The 26,065-nt window shown below is 38.8% G+C and overlaps 1 protein-coding gene across 1 annotated transcript in view; it reads right to left on the reverse strand.

Moving 5' to 3' along the window:
- Positions 1 to 26,065, reverse strand: part of LOC136859508 (oocyte zinc finger protein XlCOF26) — a 104,389-nt gene that overhangs the window by 78,033 nt on the left and 291 nt on the right. The window lies entirely within an intron of this gene.

A 26,065-nucleotide genomic window follows, 5' to 3' on the forward strand; every position in this document is an offset into this window, starting at 1 on the left:
TAAAGTACAGCAGGTCACTGACCTAGTAATTTGATGTTAATACTATCCTAAGTTATGCACTCATGTATTAAAAAACAACATATATTTTGGGTTTCACTGAATTTCATCACTGATCTGCTCCAGGAACAAAGTTTTATTATTATTTTGTGATAATTTGCTACTGCAAAAACAGCACAAGTGTCACTGAACTATTTTTTTTGTTATTGGCTTTATGTTGCACCGACACAGGTAAGTCTTATGGCGACGATGGGACAGGATGGGCTAGGACTGGGAAGCAAGCGGCTGTGGCCTTAATTAAGGTACAGCCCCAGCATTTGCCCGGCGTGAAAATGGGAAACCACGGAAAATCATCTTCAGGGCTGCCGACAGTGGGGTTTGAACCCACTATCTCCCGAATACTGGACAATGGCGACTGCAGCTATCGAGCTCAGTACTGAGCTATAATGTACTCTAGTTTGTGAAACTGTTATTGTAAGTTTATTACCGTATTTACTACTAATAATAACAAACAAAATGAAGTGCGACTCTTCATATTATCTTTTACTTCTACTGCATTTCTCGTTCTCATACTCGGCTTTTTGTTTTCACTTTTAGTTCCTGGCTATATTTCTATTCTCCATGAAGAAATGTAATGGATTTATAAAACTTCACTTGATTTCCAGAAGCATGACAAATAGAACAACATTTAACTTTCTCCACAATCTTTAAGTATTTCCTCCAGTTCACCACTAGTTGTATTAAATACGGTTGGACCCACACTTACAACAAAATTCATCCAGGATTAAAGCTACTGTACATTTTTAACATGGATTTCAATTGCATTTGTTGATTTTTTTTAAGCTATGCACTTTTTAAACATACATTTCCATTGCATTTGTTAATTGTATTTTATCTCAAGTTTTCTTTGTATCACTGTTTTTGTATATGTCTTTCTTCTTTATGTTACTTTAGCTGATGATGACCTCTAGGCTAAGTCAAAACATGTCCCATGTAGCTTTATAGACAGACCATTTAGCAAATGACAAACATGTATTCGTTTAGAATTGTACCTTAGGATTTTCCCTTTCTCAAGCAGTTTTAGTATCTCAGCATACACCTCATCAGGGCCTGCAGCCTTCCCATTCTTCGCTGTTCTTATAGCGTACCCTACTTCTGCAAATGTGATATCCACACTGAACCGTATCGTTCATGGTAAGAGAAATTGATATTTAATGCGGCAGTAATGTAGCACCAGAGGATCGAAGTCACAAATTGGCATGAAGTCGAGCTGAGTATTTTTGGTGGATGAAGCCTGCAGCGACGGGCGTGGCACAGGGAGTGAGCGAGGAAGAAGAGCAGATAAAGGATGGCGATACTCGGATTCTCTTTGGGGAATTACATCTACCACATTACTAAAATTAAAGCAGCAAGAATCAAGTCATATCTACTCTTCTGGAAAGACATTAGAGAAATTAAAACCACAGTTATTTTTCTCATACCTAATTTACTGAATGACAGGATGTTTCTCGAGATGCTAATAAGCAGTGTTTTTTGTAATACAACATTCGCGCAACCTCCCGACGGTATCACCACCTTGCCGGGTGTTTATTGGAGGCTTGCGTGGACAAATGATCCTTAGAGCTATGCCGGCGGGAGCATCTGCTCCTGGTAGGGCCACCCAAGCCGGACAGGTCTAAGGTGATGATCCAGACTATGAGTGATACCCTGGTCCTCCAGGTTGGGGGTTGAGCGTAGGGTTAACTCCCCTACCTCGTAAAAAACCAACTGTTACGGATACCTTAAGAATGAATAATGCAGGACTGGAAAACTTGGTGACGAACCGGCGAGAAAAACGGCTAAAGAGAAGGAAAAAGGATGGAAGAATTAGGTGGGCCGGTCATGTTCAGAGAATGGCAGAAACCTGCACCGTAAAAAAGGGGTTTATAGGGAAACTTGATGGAAGGAGGAGGAGAGGAAGACCCAGGAAAAGATGGATTGATGATGTTGAGGATGACCTTAGAAAGTTAGGAGTTAAACGTTGGAGAAGAAAAGCTGAGGACCGAGATGAATGGAGGCAGGTGATAAAGGAGGCCAAGGACCTACAAGGACTGTAGCGCCGACCAGTAAGTAAGTAAACATTCGCGCAAACACCGTGGGAACCTAACGACTCACTTCACACAGATCTGAAGAGTGTATCTTGGTAAAAAAAACCCTGGCTTGGCGTCACCTACTGTTCCTTATAAACAGTGAGAGATATGTAAAGAGACTTCATTCCATTCTAACATTTTCTTCAGTGCGGTCATGAGTGTGTCAGTCCGGCTGATGACTGCGCCGTGAACTTACCATTGAACAAAGACTTCGTCGTAGAAGCTGAATAGGCGAACAGTGTGCAATTTGAGATAGGAGTGTAGCTAGAGCCTGAACGAGAACGGGAACAATTACAGACTCCTAATGAAAGTTTGTGTGCGGTTTAACACGAGGTTACAACTTTTATTATAATTTGGGTCCACCTTATTCTATACGTAAAAATTGTTGTGTATATTTAATTACAACATATATTTCAAACAGTACTAGTTTCGACGCCCCACTGCGTCATCATCAGCTGATAGAAGTTTGTAGAAAAATTGACAATCATATAATGTTTATCAACGTCAAATTGATCACAATTTAAAACCATATGAACATCATGAAACTGTGTTAAAAATATACTGTCTCTAAGTTCATATTTTCTACAAGTCCCAGACCTGTGAGTCTTATTTAAATCTAAGAATTTCATTTTTGTCTGTATTGAACTGAGAATGGAAGATAGGAAACTTAAGTGAGTGAGTGAGTGAGTCTTATGCCCATAAACTGATAAAAATATATACAAACCAGTTTGCTCACTTATGATATCAAGTGGATTTAAAAGAACAACAAATTAAAATAGAATAGTCTTGAATCACAATGTGCTTAATTTCGCACTTCTTAAAACTTGACACAGTATCGTAGTAGAAATAATTCAATAAAAACTACAGTGTCCCTTTAATGGAGCAATCCTAATGAGGTGGAAATGAGCAATAAGCCCTTTAATATGTTATCAAGAACAACGTTCCCAGTTCAATGCGGACCTCAAAAGGTCGCTGTCCATGTGAAGCGCAATATTTGCTGCCTCTATGAGTGCTGCTCTTTCCCAACCATCGCACCAAAATCAAACTTGCGCTGAGTACTACAAGGGAACCATTTGGTTTGGATCAGACAGATTTCGATGAAACTATGGTGAATAGTCAATCCACCTGTCTTAAATTCTTCTGGTGATATTAACTTTGTCATAAAGTCAACGACAGTGTTATAATTAATTGCTAAAGAATAGCTGGAAAGTTTGGAGCTGTAATGACCTCACTATGCACTGCAGAAATGAACTGATAGTTCTATTTTAAAATAAATTGTACACTTTAGAATGAAAAAGAGATTTTGACAACATGGACAGAATGTCATGCTCGTCAAACCCATTCTACTAACATGCACAGTATATAAATATTTCAAAATATTAGTGTTTTAATACTTCTTTGTCGTTTACAATTGAAGTTAAAGTATGTAATATGAAATCTTCGTCATCTGTATATAAACGTGCAGGCTATAAACATTTTTTACAACTTGTTTTACGTCGCACCGACATACAGTAGATAGGTCTTATGTTGGCGATGGGATAGGAAAGGCCTCAGAGTGGGAAGGAAGCGGCTGTGGCCTTAATTAAAGTGTGAAAATGGGAAACTATGGAAAACCATCTTCAGGGCTACCGACAATGGGTTCGAACCCCGGATGCAAGCTTACAGCTGTGCGCCCCTAACCGCACGGCCAACTCTCCCGGTCATGCTATAAACAGCCTTTTACTTGCAAAGATGAGGATACTTCCGGACTCTTGTTGAGAGTCAGTCATTTTGTCACACGGTGGGTAGCCTATATAACAGCAGCAGGCATGCAGCGATGTTCTGATGTCTTAATTGATCATCCTACCATATTTCATTGCAATCGCTTCCGCGTTCCATTTAAAACTGGAGCAAAAATTTACTGTGTATAAGTACCGGTATAAAAATATTATTTCACGGCAGAACGGCTATAACCATTAAGTTCCGGATGTCTTAGCTGATCATGTTACTAAGTTTCATTGCAATTGGTCTGGTCCAACTCAAACAAGTTCATATTCATTTATGAATTTGGACAGCATTTTGTATTATTTCTAAGTTTTGAAGTTATGCAAGTTAGACACTTTATGCAGCAGAATCTATAAAATATGCAACAGTCTATAGGTATCGGTAGTATGCAGAAACACCCCTAACTATGCACAGGTCTAGTAAATAAACTCATCATATTCGTGTAGAATGAAGTATGAAACGTGTATTAAAAAGTGTTCGAGTCACTTTCAATTACAGCACAAAAATATGCATTTGAATGTGGATCCTAGTCCTAAATACAATGTAACTTCTTAGACAATATCTTGAAGGAAACTTACAAGGAAAGAAACCTTAAATCAGTCGTTCCCAAACTGGGGTGCAAGTATACCAAGGGTACGAGCCACTACATTTATGTAAGCCTAGAAAGAATTGAAATAGTAACTGTAGTGATTATTAATATTGATTTATACGAACGGCATAGTTTAGAGAATAGGCTTCCAAGTAAAACACAATTCTGTTCTAAATGAAAAAAATATTAGTATGTGTTCCATTTCGTTTGCACTTGTTTTGCTCTTTTCTCCCTCTCATGTAAAAGATTTTCCATTTGTAATTGTAAAACCTGTTTTTGCACTGAAATGAGCTCTTCTATTTTTTTGAGAAAACACTGTTGCTTTTCAATCTTTTTCACTTTCATCTGTTTCAACAAAACCACTCTTTGTAGCTCTCCGATTGTTGTCACTTGTCAGATCTGTTTAAAATTCTCTTAGTTTCCTCTTTTTAGGTCTAGATGGTCCTCCACGTGTGACATCAGCTGAATTATGTGGCGAAGATAGATCCTCAGGGGAAATGTCCTCTAAAGGAAGGTCAGGAGACATAACTTCACTCGTCGATGCGCCGTAACCCCAGCATCCTCTCATGAATTATAATAAGATAGATATCATTGTGGAATAAATGTAATTTAACTATTAATAAATGTGCATTCATGACTTATAATTCTAAAGTTGTTCATTCTTACCTGGTATTTTGGACAATAGCAGGGTTTGTATCTGCCTGCATTACCTTTAGGAGCTTTTTCTCCCAATCCTTGATCACAATAGGCTTAATTCCCGTTCTTTTCAGATCCGTTTTTGTTTCCAACTTACTTTTCATGTTTCTTACTACTTTTTTTAAATTTGAGCATCCGTCAACTCGATATTTACGAGATCATGGCAACGGTCATGTATGCGAACCATTGTGGTGGATTTCCTTCTGCGTTTTTTGAGAAGTTGAGATTTTGCGAAAATCACAATATCGATAAAACGAACTTAAACTCTGCATTTTCTTCCTCCATCACCATCTTTTTGAAGTAAACTATGTCAGAAGAAATTTAAAGGACGTACGCAGAGTATGGGACACTTACAAATCTTTTCTTATTAGGGTGTGTTTGATTATACAGCTATGGGGTCAGCTGAGAGATACCAGAGTCAGTGTGCGAGACTCATCTCAAGAAGCAGGAGACAAGTTTCGTTAGCGGGAAGCAAACTTTATGCATATACATGATGAATTCAGTCTTGCAAGTGACTTCTGTCTCAATCCTCCTTCAAGACTTGTCTCATGAGCTACATCTCAATATTTATTCATATCACTTCATATCACCCATGATATACAGAGGTTTCCATTGGATAAAAATTGACCTGATATGGGGTCTGGCACGTACACCTTGATGTAAATCAGAAGGCAATGATTCCCCATGTGTGTTATTAAGAGTTATTAAGAGGCCCAGAGAGCCAAAAGAATACCCGCTCAGAGGAAAACGGAATGTTTAAAGGTCCCATTACGGCGAGACAGTTGTCAGTTACGTGTCAGCCAGGCCGAGCTACGTAGGTTTGTTTATGTTTTCTTTTGTATGGCTCTAAGTGTAGACAACCTTGCCTTACCCCCCCTGCCACGAGTAGGTCATTGCCACAGCCCATCAGAGCAAAGTGGGAGAGATCCATCCTGTATGGAGACTGCAAGACGAGTGAGGTGTTTCTTTTGTATTTCTCATGGCTTGTAATTATTTTCAGGTGCTGCAGACTGTGTTGTTTTATTGTGTGTTGTTCTTTGTACCGGGAGGTATACCCCAACGAGTGCATTTAAATCTAGCACCTAAAAGAACTCCTCTACTGGTGAAACAGTGAAATTGAAACTAGACCAACTTATAAATTTACTCAGAAGATGTCACCCCTGACATATGATATAATTTTGTTGTTGTGAAGTTTCCTGAACTGTCTGTATTTCTACTTGCTTTGTTAGTCATTCGTCAAGAAGTTTGGACATTCTTCCACAGGCATCACTACTAAAAACTATGATCATGCACCCTGGTGTGAAGTGAAAGAACTTTTGATTTAAAGAACTTTTATATTCATAGGTTTTTTCCAACTGATGTTCATTTATTTTTGGGTTGGCTATATTTATCTTTTCTTTCCACCAGTTTTGATCCAGCCAATCCCTAACTTCTGCAATTAATCTTCTACAATCACAGTCTTCTTCTTCTTTTTCTTCTTCGATTTTAAGTGTAACTTTTAAATTAACTAATCAAATTGAGAGGGTGTGGCTGGTTTATTCATGAATGATCTCGAACCTTCCCTGAGGGTTTATAAACTGTGGATCTTCACGTCTCTTGGCCAACTGATCGTCATCTTACTGAGTGTGTGTGTCAAGCAGGAGGCGGGAGGCCTCTTCGTCAGCTGCTAGAGCTTCTACAAGGTAATGGCCACATAACATCTTTCTTTCTTCTTGCTAGCTCCACAGTTTAACCCAAGGGAAAGGTCCGAATCATTAACTATGTAACCTACTTTTCTGAAAATGTAATGTCTACCGGTTAATGTAAAAACTTCATAAATTCTTTAAATGTAAATCGGGGATAGAGAGTGAAGTACCTTCTCGAGCTCCCCTTCATCTCGGTTTGAGGTGACTACGTTTGTAACTGTTCTTCTTCCTTTACGTAATGTATTAATTTACCCTTATACGAGTCACCTCAGTAGTTTGGGAATAGCCCCTGTTTCACCGACCTAGTGCCCTTTATGTTTTAAGAGTTCATATCTAGGAGTGCAAGTATATGCCTCCATTTAATTTGTGTTTCGGGCCATTTACTTAACCTGTTCCTTTCCGCAAAGGCCCAATAGGTTGGGTGCAAGATACCCCTGTTTCAAATTTGTAAGCTGTGCATTGATGGCGAGTGATTGTAATTTTTTGATATTGCCTTGAATAGGCTAGAAGAAACTGAGAGCCTGTTAGCTCTTTTTCAAAGTACGCTTTCTGAATGCCTCTGGGAGGCTCGATAATGTAACTGATGGAGCAAGTGCTCCATGTATTAGGGGAGTTCTGCCGTTGCATAAAATTTGTGTTCTACTGTAAATTTGAGCAAGGAGCTCACGAAAATTTAAGTTTATACCACCAATTTTGTCGTTCCTAGACTTGTTTAATTGTAATTGCTAATTGTAGCTGTTATATTGTTATGTGTTGATTTTTGAAATTCTAAAGAAATATAATCTTTGTTAACGTTTTAAATTAACTTTGATATTGTAGTTAGACCCATTCACCCCAGCACCTTCTTTCACCTCTTTCTGCTCCACGGGTACCTCCGTAACAAGTGGTAGCAGAGCGTGGTTGAATGAGTCTCAATTAAGCCCACTTGACGGCTTAACACAGAATTCGTGTCGAACTGTAAGAATTTTCTGAGTCGCTGGAATTTCTTTTTTTCATTTTCCAAATTTGTACATTTCTTTCATCATGCCCGGCCCTCGTGAAGATCTCCACCCCGGCTATTTGCCAAGGAGGAATTGATTTACGAATTGCTTATTAGAAATGTTCAATCTGGAGGCGCGGTTGTGGCAGATACAAGCAAACTCAAAGAGTCATTACAGTTGCCTATTAGTATCCCCACTTTGAGGGAAAAAGAAATTGATGAGTCTCCCTCCATTATCACCGACAACACCACCAAGCTAGCATCTGTAGTTAGTTTTTTGAAGTGAGTGATCCATCTCCTAATCAGCTTAAGAGAGTGCAGGCAAGATTGTTCCATTTTTGTAACAGGTTGAGCGATCTATTGTCTTTAAAATTAAAGGAAGATCATGCTAAGGAGGCGAGTAATTTAGTCGATCATCTATCAAAAATGTCCAATAATGTTAGTCAAATGTTACCTGGGACAGCTGCTCCCAAAACCGACCAAGTCACTGCGATAAACATTGTAAGTGAGGAGGATTCTTCCAAGGGCGAAGGAAGCAGCAAATCTGTAGCAGCTCAACAAACTTCTGCCCCATTAAGAAACGAGCCTGATCGTCGAACATCCATTCCGCCATTCTTTTTAAATAATGCTGTCTCTGAAGCTTCTTCACCCCCCCTAGGCCACTACCAACTATGTCACCTGGGTTCAGTAGTTTACCTCATCCTTTGGCTATGTTGCTTAGGGGAATTTTTAAGTTTTCTATTAATTCTACTAATGATGTCATTTCATTTTTAAGATTTTTAGTTGAATTTCAACATCACGTACTAGTGTTTTCCCTTTCTCACTCTCAAATTCTTCAATTTACCCTTATTAAATCGGCGTCCTCTCGGACAAGATAGTCAAAGCAATAGCCGACCAATCTTCTATAGAAGACTTCCACGCCCATCTCTTAGCTAACTTCATTCCGGCTCGGGCAATGTCATCGTTAATTCAAAGGTAATATTTTAGAGTACAGCGATTGGATGAAAACCTGGCAGACTTCATCCAAGATATTAAGTTTTACACAAGGGTATTTGCTCTTCATTTCCCAGATCAAATTGTGCAGACGACTGTTGAAGGGATTTCCCCGCCCTATAGGACGTACATGTGTTTCGCGTCGCGTCCTCAAACCTTTGCTGAATTAGAGGCTATGGCTGTCTCAGCCGAAGGAGTGCGGTATGCCGACACCTTACGTGTCGCTAAGGATCCCCCTCCGTCTTCGAGTAATTTTCAGCCTCAACCTCGCCGAACTTTCACCACTCGCAAATGCTATGCTTGTGGGTCAACAGATCATCTGCGTAACAAGTGCCCAGTAATAAAATCGAGAGGGACAAGGAATGGAGCAGGGTCATCACAAGGATGTTTTAAATGTGGCTCGTTTTCTCATATCACCAAGAATTGCCCTAACGCCAATATCACCCCCTCCTGTTTAACTTCTGGTGCAACCTCCGCGAACTCTAATAATAGACTAGTGTCATCGGCTGAGTCGGCGTGTTCATCTTTTCCAGGCTCAGCCCCTGTTAAACCCAGCGAAAGCTCAGGTACGGATCAGGGTTCTTCTAATTTATCATTTGAAGGTCCTAGAGAATGCCTTCGGATTGCAGCGGAGTCCCCCGCTCTGGTACCATTTCTCAAAATTGAGTTGAACAATGAACCGGTCACTCCCTGTCAGACTCAGGGAGTGTTTGTTCCATTATTTCACCTGAATGGTATTCGAAATTAAAGTTTGTCTGTAAATTTTCTGATTATTGTTCATCTTTGGTTCAATGCATTTCGGCCGATTCCTCTCCATTAGAAATTTAAGGTTTCATCTTCGCCAAAATTCGGATATCTAAATTTACTTGGAAAAATAAACTGTTTGTGGCTAAGCACTTCTCTTGCTCCATAATATTAGGAGGAGACTTCATGTCTCATATTGGTCTAGTGCTCGACATTCAGAGCAAGTCGTGCACTTTCAAATTTGCTAGTAACTGTAAAATTCCTTTGCTTAAGTGTAATTCTGCATCATGTTCATCTGTTTCGCCTACCCAGGATGTTGTTAGACCTTAGACATCTACCTGAGTAGCAGGCTGATAGTATTCATAAGTTGTGTCAGTCGTTACCTTACGTCTTTTCTGATACTCTTGGTGTTACTGACCTTATTGAATACAAGATTGAGTTTACGAATTCGATCCCCGTTAGGTTTCCACCTTATAGGCTATCTCCTCCTAAAATGAAGGCTCTCAAAGTGATCATTGATCAGATGTTAAAAGAATGGTATTATTCGACCCTCGAAGTCGGCGTATTCATCGCCCATTTTTCTGGTTCCGAAACCCTAAGGTGGCTTCAGGCCTGTGATTGACTAAAGGGCTTTAAATGGGAAGGTGGTGTTACAATCTGTGCCTCTTCCCGACCTTCACTCTTGTTTTTCATGGCTTCGGAAAGCTAAGTTCTTCACCATCTTAGACCTTAATCAGGCGTACAATCAGATCCCTCTAGCTGAAGAATCCAAACACCTAACTGCTTTTGCCACAGATTGGAACTTGTATGAGTACAACCGCGTGCCTTTCGGGCTCCCCACGAGGGCAGTTGTGCTCACGAGACTGCTAGATACGGTCTACTCTGACATCAAATTTGAATACTTGTACCATTATCTTGATGATGTCGTCGAATTTTATGAGACCTTTGAAGAACATCCAGATCATCTAAAAGAGGACCTTAATCACCTTTGTAAGGCAGGGTTAACTGTGAAGTTATCTAGGGTAGCCTTTGCTAAGCCTTCCATGTCATTCCTTGGGCATATTGTGTCGCCCGATGGTGTTTCCATTGATCATTCTAGAACACAGGCCATCCGTGATTTCAAACCTCCTGACATCAAAGGTATTGCCAGGTTCATGGGCATGGTGAATTTCTTAAGGAAATTTATTCCTAACTTCGCTAACAGAGCGGCGCCCTTGAATTTACTTCGTAGGAAAGGTGTCGAATTTGAGTGGGGACCTTCTCAACAAGCCGCTTTTGAAGATCTGTAATTAGCTCTTTGTAATACCCCGGTCTTTGCGATGCGTGATTTTGCCAAGAAATTCATTGTTCAAACTGGCGCCTCATCATCGGCGATGGCTGCTGTAATTCTTCAGGAAACTGAGCTCAGAAGACGACCAATTGCTTACGCGTCTAGGATATTATCTGCTCAAGAAGCCAAGTATTCCAACTATGAACTTGAGGGTTTAGCAGTCTTATTCGCATTAGAGAAGTTCCGATTCTATATGGAACATGTAAAGTTTGACCTGGGAAAAGATAACCAAGGCTTAAGTTGGGTCTTAGCTAGGCCGCGTCGTACTGGTCGTACAGCCCGATGGGCCATCAGGATTTCGGCCTTCCAGTATGATGTTAGGCACATCAGAGGATATGAGAATGGTGTTGCGGATGGACCAAGCCGCATGTTTGCTCATGATGTGCAGACCTCTGAACAGGAAGATAGTTCTTCACTCCCCACGCCCACACCTTCGGGTGTAAAGGCCATTCTAACTGATGCCTCCATGTTGTTTAGGGATATTGAAAAATATCAACGTGAAGATCCAGTGCTGGCCCCTATTATGGAAACCCTTTCTTCTGGGAAACATGTCGTCCCTTATGTGTTGAGGAACGGGGTTTTGTGTTGCCGGTCGAGGCATGACCAATAAATGAAAGTTGTGGTTCCAGCCGTTCTTGTACCTATGATCTTCAAGTACTATCATGAGACCCCGTTAGGGGGCATTTAGGCATCTTCAAAACTCGAGAAAGGATCCGAGAGATGTTTATTTGGAAAGGTATAGACGGTGAAATTAGAGAATTGGTAAAAGCTTGTAAACCTTACTTGCTTAGTAAGCCCACCTTGTCCAGTAAGCTAGGTCTACTATCTTCTCATCAAGCGTCGCGCCCCATGAAACGCCTCTATATAGACTGCGTCGGACCCTTCCCCCAATCAAAGGGGAACGCCAACAAATTCATTCTCGTCTGTGTAGATGGTTTCGCTAGGTTTTCCTGGTTATTTCCGACTGAGCTGGCTACCGCTCAGTCCACCATTTCTTGTTTAAATACCATATTTGCTTCTTGTGGTCCTTGTCAATATATAGTTTCTGATAATGCTAAGGCATTTACATCTAACCTTCCGCAAATTCTGTTTTGATCTGTCTATATCACATGTAACTACATCGGCGTATTATCCTCAACCATCTCTGGCTGAGCGGGTCAATCGTAACCTGAGATCGGCTCTCATTGCATATCATCATGACAATCATTCCAGATGGGATACGTCCCTGCACTGGTTTGCCTTTGCTTTGAATTCGGCGGTTCATGAGTCCCATAAGTTTACTCCAGCTTCTCTGATGTTTAAATTTGTGCCTAACACGCCGCTCTCTAACCTTTGGTCACTGAATGATATCCTTCCAGAGACAATAGATCCCGATAATATTAGAGATCTATGGAAAAAGGCTAAGCACAACCTGAAAGTTTCTCATGAAAAGGTTAGAGAAAGATATGATTGTGGACGGAGGCCCACCAATTTAAAAGTCGGAAATCAGGTCATGGTTAGAAACTTTGTTCCCGCGGTCAAGCTTGCCCCCAGATTTCATGGGCCGTGCATTATATTGGATGTTCTGACTCCCGTTTTTTAGTAAGCAATCCAACCACAGAGATGATCTTTCGAGTCCACATCTCTCAGATTAAACCTGTATAATTAGTTTTTTATATTCATAGCCGCTAATATTTAGCAGGAGTTTGAAGGTTATACTTTATTTTAAATAATCTCTCGAGGCCTTCTGCCCCGATCATCGTATTATAGTGTGCATATGATTTGTATGTACGATCTTCTCTTCTTGTTTTCCTGCTGTCAATTCCTTTGTGGCCATTACCAAGCCCCCGTCTCCTGCATATCCACACTATTGGCTGGCAAGCACCTTCCACGCCGCCCGCCCCTCAGCATCACCAGTAAAGGTCGCACCCCCTAATCTCAAGTCTACAACAACACCTTTCTGTAGCCGAGATCTTACTGTTTCAGTGCCCCCTCAGCTGGCCGCCGCCATATTTTAACATCTTGTGAGGGAAACCAAGGAGAAGAAAGGGCCCTCTTCGCTCTAGTAAGGTCTCCTTCCGAACGGCGCACTGGAGTGCATCTTCCCGGCAAAAGCTGAAGTGCGGTGCCCATACCGCCAATTCATCTGGGGACTGCCCATATACTTCCTATCTGCGGCGACCATCACCACGACAACCCCTCTTATGGTAGCGGGAGAGGTGTATCCGAGGGTACTTGAGGGGTCCGGGCGACCTCAACTGGATATCGGCAGCGGCGGCAGGACTTGCCATCAAATTTATCAACATGTATTTCATATTCTACTGCAACAAAGACACTCTAAAGCTGGAGTTAAACTAGTTTCTACCAATTAACTTCAAAAAAATACTTAGGAAAATTTTATTCAACTGGAAATAATTTTTTCAAAATTCCTCTGTGGCACCCCTAGGACGGACATTTGGGGGGGGGGAGGTTTGTACCGGGAGGTACACCCCAACGCCGCGCATTTAAATCTAGCGCCTAAAATAACTCCTCTACTAGTGAAACAATGAAATTGAAACTAGACCAACTTACAAATTTACTCAGAAGATGTCACCCCTAACATATGATATAATTTTGTTGTTGTGAAGTTTCCTGCACTGTCTGTATTTCTACTTGCTTTGTTTGCCATTCATCAAGAAGTTTGGACATTCTTCCACAGATGTTACTATTAAAAACTATGATCATACACCCTGGTGCGAAGTGAAAGAACTTTTGATTTAAAGAAGTTTTGTATTCATAAGTTTTTCTAATTGATGTTCATTTATTTTTGGGTTGGCAATATTTATCTTTTCTTTCCGCCAGTTTTGAATTCAGCCAATCCCTAATTTCTGTAATTAATTTTCTACCAATCACAGTCTTCTTCTTCTTCTTCTTCGATTTTCAGTGTAACTTTTAAATCAACCAATAAAATTGAGAGGATGTGACTGGTTTATTCATGAATGATCTCGAACCTTCCCTGAGGTTTTATAAACTGCGGATCATCACGTCTCTTGGCCAACTGATCGTCATCTTACTGAGTGTGTGTGTCAAGCAGGAGGCGGGAGCATTTTCGTCAGCTCTAGAGCTTCTACAAGGTAATGGCCACATAACATCTTTCTTTCTTGCTAGCTTCGCAGTTTAACCCGAGGGAAAGGTCCAAATCATTAACTATGTAACCAACTTTTCTGAAAATGTAATTTCTGCCAGCTAATGTAAAAACTTCATAAATTCTTTCACTGTAAATCGGGGATAGAGAGTGATGTACCCTCTCGAGCTCCCCTTCATCTTGGTTTGAGGTGACTACGTTTGTAACTGTTCTTCTTCCTTTTCGTAATGTATTAATTTACCCTTATACGAGTCATCTCAGTAGTTTGGGAATAGCCCCTGTTTCACCGGCCTAGTGCCCCTTAGGTTTTAAGAGTTCATATCTAGGAGTGCAAGTACACGCCTCCATTCAATTTGTGTTTCGGGACATTTACTTAACCTCTCCCTTTACGCAAAGGCCCAATAGGTTGGGTATAAGATACCCCTGTTTCAAATTTGTAAGTTGAGCCTTGATGGCGAGTGATTGTAATTTTTTGATATTGCATTGAATAGGCTAGAAGAAACTGATAGCCTGTTAGCTCTTTTTCAAAGTACGCTTTCTGAATGCCTCTGGGAGGCTCGATAATGTAACTGATGGAGCAAGTGCTCCATGTATTAGGGGAGTTCTGCCGTTGCATAAAATTTGTGTTCTATTGCAAATTTGAGCTAAGAGCTCAGGAAAAGTTAAGTGGGGGCTTGAAGCCAACAATTTTTTTATACCACCAATTTTGTCGTTCCTAGACTTGTTTAATGTTGGCTAATTGTACCTGTTATATTGTTGATTTTTGAAATTCTAAAGAAATACAACCTTCGTTAAAGTTTTAAATTAACTTTGATATTGTAGTTAGATCCATTCACCCCAGCACCTTCTTTCACCTCTCTGCTCCACGGGTACCCCCGTAACATTCTTATTTGTTCAGTTGTCATGTGTTTTGTCAGAATGTGCTGAAGCGCGCACGCCTCCTGGCGGTCGTGGGTTCAAGTCCCATCTGTGCCAGTGATTTCAGGATCACACTTAAATTCTGTTATTCTGGGGGGAACCAATGGTCCTGCAGTTATATTTATGTGTAGTTATGCCCCGTATGTGAGGGAAGTAATGTTATGTTTAATTTACAAATCTGCGAAGTATTTCTGTTCCTAACATCATAAGATATAAACGTTGTGCCAAGGCGTTTTCGTAAATAACCTGTTGAAGCTTATCACCAATTCAATTAAATGCTAAAGCAATTACCATGCAGACTTCATGAAGTTTATTGTTTCATTACCACCTCATAGCCAACGGCTTAAATTCTGTAATTATTTATTTGTATTATCTGTGATTTTTTTTTTTTTTTTTACATTTTTCGTTTATGCTTTCTTTCATTAAAATCTAGTTTGTTTAAACTCGTTCCTCATTTACTCACACAAAAACGTTTCCTATCCTGTTAGATCTTTAAGATTGTCTTTAGTTATACTTAATTTAGGTACCGAACCCAAACATGTGCTCTCCGATGACCTAGCCAGATGAAGAAAGGACAGGAATGATAGATAAATTGCCCATCTCCGTACCCGCCCATCTTGATTTATATTTCCACATGTCTATACGGTACAACACCATTGTCTGTGCAAGTACCATGAACCTCATTTCTGTGGTCCAAGAAGAGATTTTGAACATATTCCACCCATTCCTTCAGTTTCTCTTTTGTGCTCACTAAGATGTCACAATTCTTATTAAGGAGTACCCCACTACCCTTCTTATTGTATTCACTGGTTACTTGTTCCACTTTCTTGTACATGTTGAAAAAATTATGTTTTGAATTCAGTAATTCTATTTCGTTGCATTCCTCAGAGAATTGTTCTTTTGCATTCCTTATTTTTTGTCGTATTTACTTCTGCAAGCTTTTGTATTTTACAGGATATTTGTTCTTAAAAGACCTTTTCTGGTACATCAGCATCAGAATTTCTTCTGTCATCCGCTGGTTGTTTTTCCTTTTTCCACATTCCCTTAATTTTACTTGACTTATGTTGTTAATTGCACATTTGATGTGATTCCAAGTACCTTCAACATCATTTAAATTCACGCTGTTTTGAAATTATGCAAGTTTTACACCTAGGACTGACTGAACTTCATTCTTCAGTTCAGTATAGTTTCTGAATCTAAATCCGACTAAAATTCCCCTTTAAATGGCATTACTTCAGCCTGAGAGTCATAGAAACAAACAGTGGGTTATGGTCTGACTTGATATCGGCACCAGGGTATTCTTTCACACATTTGATAGAATTTCTGAACTACTTGTTTATTGTGATGTAATCAATCTGGTGCCTAATACTGCTGTCAGCGTTTGAGGTCTACGTATAGAGGCGACGTGGAGGTAGCTGGAAATATGTGTTTGCTATAATAAGGCCCTCCTCCCACACATCTGGACCAGTCAATCACCTCGAAGATTGCGTGCTCCTAATCCGTAGTCACTGACTATACCAGCCTGTCCATCACAATGTTCATCTCAGATGGTTTGGTGTATGACATGGCTGCTTCCATTCCGGCATCAACGTCTGATGCATCACATGTTGGGGATGATATTCAGCATTAAGCTGTAATAAACATACTCTATCTGATACTGTCTTACTGATGTCTGTGCTTAATGTACAATGAAACCCATGCCATTAAGATGGCAAGGTTCGTCATTACCGGAATAGTATACCTGGTAACCTTACACTCTTTCATGAATGACGCCAGCGCATTTTGCTAATGCCAAGAACGTTGATCTTGAGTCCCTCCATCTCTCTGATGGCGTTGTGAGTCTTTCCACTTTGAAACAAGCTACGAATATTCCACGTTGCTATCCTTCTAAAGACTGGGGGCCTTGGCTTTAAGTTTTCCAGGCATGTTTAAGATTTTCCTGGGGATTAAATACGAGGAGGTTACCCGTTGCCTTCCCCACAGTTTTGAGACTGCTTATACCACTGCGGTTACACTCCCAAATATGTGCCACATCACCGTATTAGCGCCAACCTGCATTAACAACGAAGCTGCTGCCCTCCATCATTATGGATTCCAGTGGCATTTCCTCCACTTAGGGACCACATTTCTTCATAAAGGCTCAACTGTCTGAAGCTGTTGGCCTTTTAGGGTGGTCAGGTTACTTTCTACCGCCCAACACTCGGCGTAGGGACGCTGGTTGTACGGTCTACGCCATTACCGTAGCAGAATACCCAGGCCAGAAGTAAACTGTGCTAAAATCAAGTATGGATTTGGGTGCTACACGAATATTACCGTTCACAATTATTTTACATCGGTGATGCTTGCAAAGAAACTGAAAGAGAAAGGCACTAGTCTTTTGGACACTGTAAAGAAAGAAAGAAAGAAAGAAAGAAAGAAAGAAAGAAAGAAAGAAAGAAAGAAAGAAAGAAAGAAAGAAAGAAAGGGAAATTCCAGCTTAAGTTTAAACCATGAAGATAACATCACTGCAGGAGCAATACTGTGTATCTGATAACGCACTTCCTATCAATTATTCTCCAAGACTGGTCTCACCTCCCAGCCAGATATGGATATGCAGTCCATCCGAACAACTTCCGTTATGTTAATTTTCTTATGCTCATGGCTAAAGGGAACTTAACCCTTACCGTACCATATTGTAGGAACATATGTTTGCTTGGCACTCCTACAGTACAATGTGTTTAAAGTTCATTTTCACTTAGATACAAACATAAGACAAAAATGGTTCTGATGGACTGTATATCTATATGTGGCTGGGAGGCGTGACAGTCTTATGGAATATAATGGATAGGAAGAGCATTGCCAGACATGTGGTGTTGGTCCAGCAGTGAAAATAAACTCCATTCAACAAAAATCTATAAGAAAGATGATACGACCCTTATTGTGTATCAAGGAGAAAGAATGTGGTGCTTCTGACCACTCTCCACTCAGACGTAGATATGTCTGACAATGAGAAGAATAGTGACATGTCATAATAAGAGAAAGTACGGTGTCGGTGTTGTGGACCAGATAGCCTGCAAATACTCTACAAACAGGGATAAGGCAGTGGCCAGTTCACTCTATTCAGAACTCATTACATTTGGCTGCAATGAATACTTGGGTCTTATACAAGGAAATAACTTTTGAGAAAATAGCAATATCATGATTTCTGCCAAAGTTAGCTGAAGAGTTGGCAAGTGCTTACACGAAAAGCTGCCCATATACCAAGTGAATAATCAGATGATTGGTCAATGACAAAGTACTGTCAAGTCAAGGAAAGTTGCAAGAACAGGAAGAGAACAAACTGGTAATGCATGCAATAAAGCAGCCTGTGGGTCTTGCACTGACATATGTAAAAATAATGTTATTTGCTTTATGTTCAAGGTGCCAGAATTTAATCCTGCAGGGGTTCTTTTATGTGCCAGTAAATCTACTGACATGAGGCTGATGTACTTGAACAAATACCACCGGACTGAGCCAGGATTGAACCTGCCAAGTTGGGCACAGAAGGCCAGCACCTCAACCATCTGGGCCACTCAGCCTGGCATTGCCATCTGCACCAGGAAGTGCAAGAAATGGAATGACCTCTAGCTGTATGCTGGACTGTTCATATGTATTTTATTCCTTTCTCCAGTATACTGACAAGTACAATATATGTAACAATATTTACAAAGCTAGTACTCATTCTATACGTAGTTATTGATGTAACTCACATTTTTAACACTTAAATTTGTTTACATTTTTAGTAAAATGGTTGTTCATTTGATTTCTTGCACTTACCTTTTTCCAATTCATGGCTTGAATAACACACAATGCCTTGACAAACTCTGCCAAGACTACCAAATATATAATTACACAACTTATAATTCCAATTATTGTGTCCATAATTGTCTTCGAGACTATACCCAAAGAATTTTCAAGTTATGAACAAATCATAAAAAGATAGAAAAAGCAAAACAAGAAAACCAATCAATCAAGCAATCACCACTGATCTGCATTTAGGGCAGTCGCCCAGGTGGCAGATTCCCTATCAGTTGCTTTCCTAGCCTTTTCTTAAATGACTGCAAATAAATTGGAAATTTATTGAACATCTCCCTCGGTAAGTTATTCCAATCCCTAACTCCCCTTTCTATAAACAAATTCATATTTGCCCCAATTTGTCCTCATGAATTCCAAATTTATCTTCATATTGTGATCTTTCCTACTTTTAAAGACACCACTCAAACTTTTTCATTTAATGTTATTCCATGCCATCTCTCCACTGACAGCTCAGAACATACCACTTAGTCGAGAAGCTTGTCTCCTTTCTCCTAAATCTTCCCAAACCAAACTCTGCAACATTTTTGTAATGCTACATTTTTTGTTCAAAATCACCCAGAACAAATCGAGCTGCTTTTCTTTGGATTTTTGCAGTTCTGAATCGGTCCATACACTGGATGTATTAAGGATCTGCCTCGTCAATACAATACAGTACAATACAATACCCAGCCTACTGCCTAACACATACCGATATACAAGAACATGTTTTGGGAACACAAGAGCACTCTCCTCTTCAGCTTCAGGTTAAAATCTGGTTAAAATTGTACAATCCAACATAAAACTCTCCAAAGTAATCTCCAGTTAATAATTCATGATGAATTCAAACATGAATAAACATTCATGATGTGTCATGATCCCTATCATATAAATTTCATCTGAAAGTTTGTATGAATTGTGTTGTTTCTCAAATTTCAAATGCTGATGTTGTGTGACTACTATGTGAGCTTCATTTTCCAAACATCCTTCATTGGTCTTTTATTGTTGTTCCGAGCTGTGATGATTCAGTTTATCCCTGTTTTTCGACATAATAATTGCTAAGGCGCATCCAAATGGAAAGAAATATAATTTGTAGTAAAAGATTAGCCTGGTAGGTTAAGGTAACATCCCATTATATTGAATGCAAATGCTCTGGTGGTCTGTTTACACTTTTAAATTAGTCAGCAGACTCCGGAGATTATTTGTGGATAGCTTCATGGCAGATTGTACAATTTGTAACAGATCTAATGTACTTAAGTGATTTTAACCAGAGGCTGAAGAAGAGTACGCTCCCGCATTCACAAAACATGTACGTGTATATCAATGTGTGTCAGACAACAAACAAGGTATTGCATTGCATTGATAAGGCGGATCCCTAATACATAACATTGAAATAATGAGCTTTCAATTTATTTGCTAGTCAGTCCCTCGTTTTCTTGCAATGCATGCAACTTTGGAAAGTACTGCCTATTGATAACCTAACCATCCATCATGAAGCTATTTTATATTTCCTGAAAACTTTGACTAATTTTAGCATACGGCAAAGACTGAGTACAACAAAATTTTCTGTTCTCATATGAAGGTTGGAAACCACAGTTTAGGATCATCTAGTGAAAATGATGCCTGTGCTTTATTTATTTTTATTTATTTACAGAGTTTATGCCCACATTGGAGCACTTAAATCAGACTACAACAAATTTGTCTTCCTTTTCTTCTCCCAAAAAGTCTTGAGTCTGGTTGACCTGGCTGCCCTCTCTGCATCCGTTATAACATATTGTTTCCTCTGTACAGTGGTCAGAGGAAACCTGATGCATTTATTCTTCAAAATACTTTTCTCGCCTCTGTTTTCTATGGTTTGCATGGTAATATTCAACTCCTCCAAATCACTTTGGACTTCTTTAAACCAATTGTTTTTTGATTTACTATTCCAAAAGTAATAAAATAATTGTTTTAAAACTCTGTTATCACTTAGTCGAAATATATGACAAAAAAGGCAATTCTTCTTTTTCTCATCGTGTCTGTGATGGACTCACTTTCCCGATAGATAACACTCATTCGGCAACAATCTCCACTGTCCATCCATCTGACGTTTCTTGTTTATGATCGTCCTGAGTATCCTTCGATTAACTCATTGTAAGCGTTCTGTTATTGATCTAGTATTGAGTTTAAATAATGTTTCACAAGCATAAGTTGCTTCTGGTTTAATAACAGAGTTATAATGCCTAAATTTAGCATTAATCGAAAGACATTTCTTTTTGTATGTAGGCCAAGTTATCCGTCGTGCCTGCTTCAGTTTATATGTTCTGCTCTCTATTGATGGTTTTTCATTGCAATTCCAAGTGAGATTTTCACCCAAATATTTAAATGTACTTACAATTTCAATTCGTTTATTATTATTTAATAATAGTTCTGAATTTAAAGTTCTGAAAGTAGGCATTATTTTTGTTTTATCATACGAAATTTGCAATCCAACTTTTTTCGCTACATTTGCAAGTTCTTCCAATTGAACTTTAGCCTCTTCGAAACCATTTGCCAGTATCGCAAGATCATCTGCGAATGCCAAGCAATTTAGTTTGATATTTTTTCCAATTTTGACTTTTGGAGTACATACCTTAGTCCACTCTCGCATGCCTTTTTCCAATACACAATTGAACAATAATGGCGAAAGTCCATCTCCCTGGTGGAGGCCTGTTGTAATTGCAAATGATTCTTAAGAATCATACCAATCAGGCTAATAAATTTGGAATGTAGACCAAATTCCTGAAGGACATGTATACTATCATATGCCTTTTGAAAATCAACAAACGTAATAACTAAATTTTTGTTTCTAGATCTATGATGTTTCATAATCCATTTTAAACTGATGATTTCGTCAGGGCAGCTTCTTCCTGGATGAAATCCACCTTGATATTCCCCTAGTTCACAGTCAAGATGTCCCTGTATTCTGTTATAGATAATCTTAGATAAAATCTTATATGTAATATCCAATAATGATACTCCCCAATAATTATTTGGATCAGATCTATCGCCCTTTTTATGCAATGGTTGAATTATTGCCATATTCCACTCTTCAGGCATTGTAGCAGTATTCCACATATCTATAAGATGTTTATGTAGATTCTGAACGGTTTGGTCATTAGCATTCTTCCATACCTCTGCGATGATTTGGTTCTCTCCCGGTGCTTTATAATTTTTAAGGGAATCAATTGCTGCTCGTACTTCATTAAAAATGGGCGGTGTAACCTTTTCTAAAGGTATCCTATTTTTTGGATGTGTCTCATATTGCAGATATTCTGAAGGTTCCTCACTGTTAAGTAAGTTCTCAAAGTATCTAGCTAAAATTTCCTCATTATCTTGATTAGTATGTGCCTATTTTCCATTAGTATCTCTCATTAGGAGTGTTGGGGGAGTATAATTAGTTTGGTGTTGCCGAAATGTTTTATAGTAATCTCTTGTCTTATGTTGAGTAAATGCTTCGTCAATAGAGTGTAACATCTCCGTGTGATAATTTCTCTTAACCCTTCGGATGATTTTAGCCATATGTTATCTAGCAGTAACAAGTTCTTCGCGTGACTGTTCTGTTTTCCGTTGTTGTTCAATCAACCATGCCTTGTGTCGGTGTTAAATCGCAGCATCGCACTCCTCATTCCACCAAGCATGTTTTTCCTCTTTTTAACGGGAGCGTTTTCCTCAGCAATGGTTTTTAGCTTGTTAATTACCGTTCCCAAATCATCACTTAGATAGGTTTTAGATTGTTCATAATATAGTTTATTATTAATGAGATAGCCAGGGTCATATGTTTTCTTCCTATTACATTTGGAGAGAATGCGTTTCTTTATACTGCATTTTAATCTGCAGCTGCCCCGTTAAAAGTTATTGAATTTGTGATGTGTGCTGTGTTTCTATATCTGGTCTACTTCAAGTAAATTCTGGATCATTTAAAACTGTATTAAATTTAATCATATGAATTTTTGTGACACACTTAACTGCATGTGTCAAGTTTTCTGGGACTTGCACAAGACACAACCTTTGAGAAATGTCCTAGGACAAGATAAGAAATTAAAGATGTAAATTCCGTTGGCTGAAATAAAATCGAAAGGTAGCTCCTTTGTGGTCATTGGTCATTAACTTTGCTGTGCTATTTTCTGCTGCAACACACAGCGCAGGCCACCTTCGGGAAGCGCATCACAGGGAAGCTTCATTCTCTCTTCGGGATCATGTAGAGTGGATGTGTTGTTCGGGAACTCTGTGCTTCATAGAGTACACTGGATTTTCTTGGGGTAAACAAATCTTAGATTTCCTAAAATAACTTAATTTAACTTGATTTTAAATCTTAATTTGTTAAAGGAGTTTACCTGTCGATTTTACTAACAAGAATCTAAAGAAATTCACGAAGGTGTAAAGGTCTTTTTCATCCATTCTCATGTTTGCATGAGGCAAGCTTTTCTAACAGTTCCTGTACCTTCACTCAGCTTGACCTCAGTAATTCTGATTTATTTTAAACTGATTTCCTATGACCTGTATTTTTCTTTAGTGAAGGTGGTCAGTTTACATTTTTAACTTGTAATCTACTAAGTACCTTTTCTTTGGAAATCGACCCACTCTACGCAGTGGACCAATTCGCTTTTGCATCCTAACTTGAGTTTTATTTTGTATCTGTAGTAACATAAATTACTTTCCTTTAAGATTACTACCAGTAAGATCATTGTAAGACTGCAGCGCTATGGTTCACTTCCCCATTTTAGTGCTTATGCTAATGTTCTTAATTTTCTTTTCTTTTGGTTTTTGATTTATATAATGAATAGGTTAACTAAATTATCTTTGATTTGGTGTTTCAGCAACAAAAGTCTTCCTTCCACCACGTGAAAAGGCTCCTTCTGCTCTCCACATCCCATGCCTTACTTGTCGTGTATTTACCTAGTTAATTTTGATTTAATGACATGATTATAAATTTATTTTCATGTTTTAAATTTCTTTCTTTGATAATTTTTATGTTAATGCACTCAATAGTGGTTATGAAATTGTCCCAAGCCCTGCATCATTAAGAATTTGAAATGACTAAACGAGTAAATTACATTTTTCTTCTGCTAGAATTTCATCTGTTAAAAAATAGTATATGGGCACTTTCTAAGAAGAACACTTCGCCAGTTCAAGCAATACTTGGCAGATGCGCAACTACAATCCACTGCAATCATCCAGAATGTGGTGAGAAGTGAACTATACGACATGTGCTTGGATTCTGTCATTAGGGAGAATTGCAAAGCAACACCTGCCACCATAAAGCGAGAACAGAATCCTGTGCGTGCTAATGTGAATTTCAACACGTTAATGGACGTAAAGTAATAGAAATGTGGTTAAAATTAAACTCTTTAGACAGATTATTACAGATGGTAGAATATTATTTTTCCTACTACACTTAAGTGCTGAAAAAGAAATAAAACAAAGAAAAAGGGACATCTAAACAAATTTCTCAATAACTTCTTTCAAAACTATGCTAAATGGGATAAATGATTTGTATTATTAGTTGTTTACTCAACTGTAACAATGGTATCTTAAAATGCAAAGTGCAGCATTAATTACAAAAAAATACATGGACAGTTAACTACCTAGTCAGTGAAATACTGCATATTCCCCTGAAATCATTATTAACAAAATTTACAAGGCTATCATATTATTTACATCACACTCATTACAGGTGCTACAGAACTTAACCTGTCAATTGGATTGTATTGCAATTGACCTGTCTAAGGCATTTTATAGGGTAGATCATGTGGGAGACTACTGGCAAAAATGAGTGCAACTGGACTTGACAAAAAGAGTGACTGAATGGATGGCTCTGCTTCTAGAATATAGAACTCACAGAATTAGAGTAGGCGAAGCTTTATTTGTCCCTGTAATAATTAAGAGGGAAATTCCTCAAGGCAGTATTAATGGACCTTTATGTTTTCTTATTTATATCAATGATATGTGTAAAGAAGTGGAGTCAGAGATAGATAATGTTAATCTGTATAAAGTAATAAATAAGTTACAAGATTGTGAGCAACTGCAAAATGACCTTGATAATGTTGTGAGATGGACAGTAGGCAATGGTATGATGATAAACAGGGTTAAAAGTCAGGTTGTGAGTTTCACAAATAGGAAAAGTCCTCTCAGTTTTAATTACTGCATTGATGGGGTGAAAGTTCCTTTTGGGGATTATTGTAAGTACGTAGGTATTAATATAAAGAAGGATCTTCATTGAGGTAATCACATAAATACGACTGTAAATAAAGGGTACAGATCTCTGCACATGGTTATGAGTGTATTTAGGGGTTGTAGTACAGATGTAAAGGAGAGGGCATATAAGTCTCTGGTAAGATCCGAACTAGAGTAGGTATGGTTCCAGTGAATGGGACCCTCACCAGGATTACTTGATTCAAGAACTGGAAAAAATCCACAGAAAAGCAGCTCAATTTGTTCTGGGTGATTTCTGACAAAAGAGTTGCTTTACAAAAATGTTGCAAAGTTTGGGCTGGGAAAACCTGGGAGAAAGGAGACGAGCTGCTCGACTAAGTGGTACCGGCATGTAAAGTCTCATAATAATAATAGATTATAAATTCCACCTGTTCAATACATAAGAGTTTTTAATTTAAATTTATTTCTTAAATTTGAATAAAAAACTCTTATGTATTGAACAGGTGCAATTTATAATCTATTATTATTATTTGACTTTACGTACATTTCAATACGGACCATAACATGAGATTTGTAACATGTAAGTGGTATGTTCCGAGTGTCAGTGGAGAGATGGAGTGGGAGGACATCAGAAAACGAGTAAGTTTGAGTAGTGTCATTGAAAGTAGGAAAGATCACAATATGAACATAAAGTTGGAATTCAAGAGGACAAATCGGGGCAAATATTCGTTTATAGGAAGGGGATTGGAATAACTTACCAAGGGAAATGTTCAATAAATTTCCAATTTCTTTGCAATCATTTAAGAAAAGGCTAGGAAAACAACAGATAGGGAATCTGCCACCTAGGCGACTGCCCTAAATGCAGATCAGTAGTGATTGATTGATTGATTGGATTGACAAAACTGTTAAGAAATACCTAGGCGAATATAACACAACACCAATAGTCTTTTCACTAGACGAACCTAAGTGAGCAAGCTTGTGATGTCGTGTGAACCACATCCCCGTTACTCAAGTTTTAACGTAACAATTTAAGCCAGATTGCTTGTTGATAAAACTTATCAATTGATTGAGGAATATTTTGAAAGTAACACCATTGAGCCATGTATGTATGAACTGTTATTTATTATGTTACAAATATAAATATATGTGCGCTG

The sequence above is a fragment of the Anabrus simplex genome, chromosome 1 (genome assembly GCF_040414725.1).
Source record: "Anabrus simplex isolate iqAnaSimp1 chromosome 1, ASM4041472v1, whole genome shotgun sequence".
NCBI classification, from domain to species: Eukaryota; Metazoa; Arthropoda; class Insecta; order Orthoptera; family Tettigoniidae; genus Anabrus; species Anabrus simplex.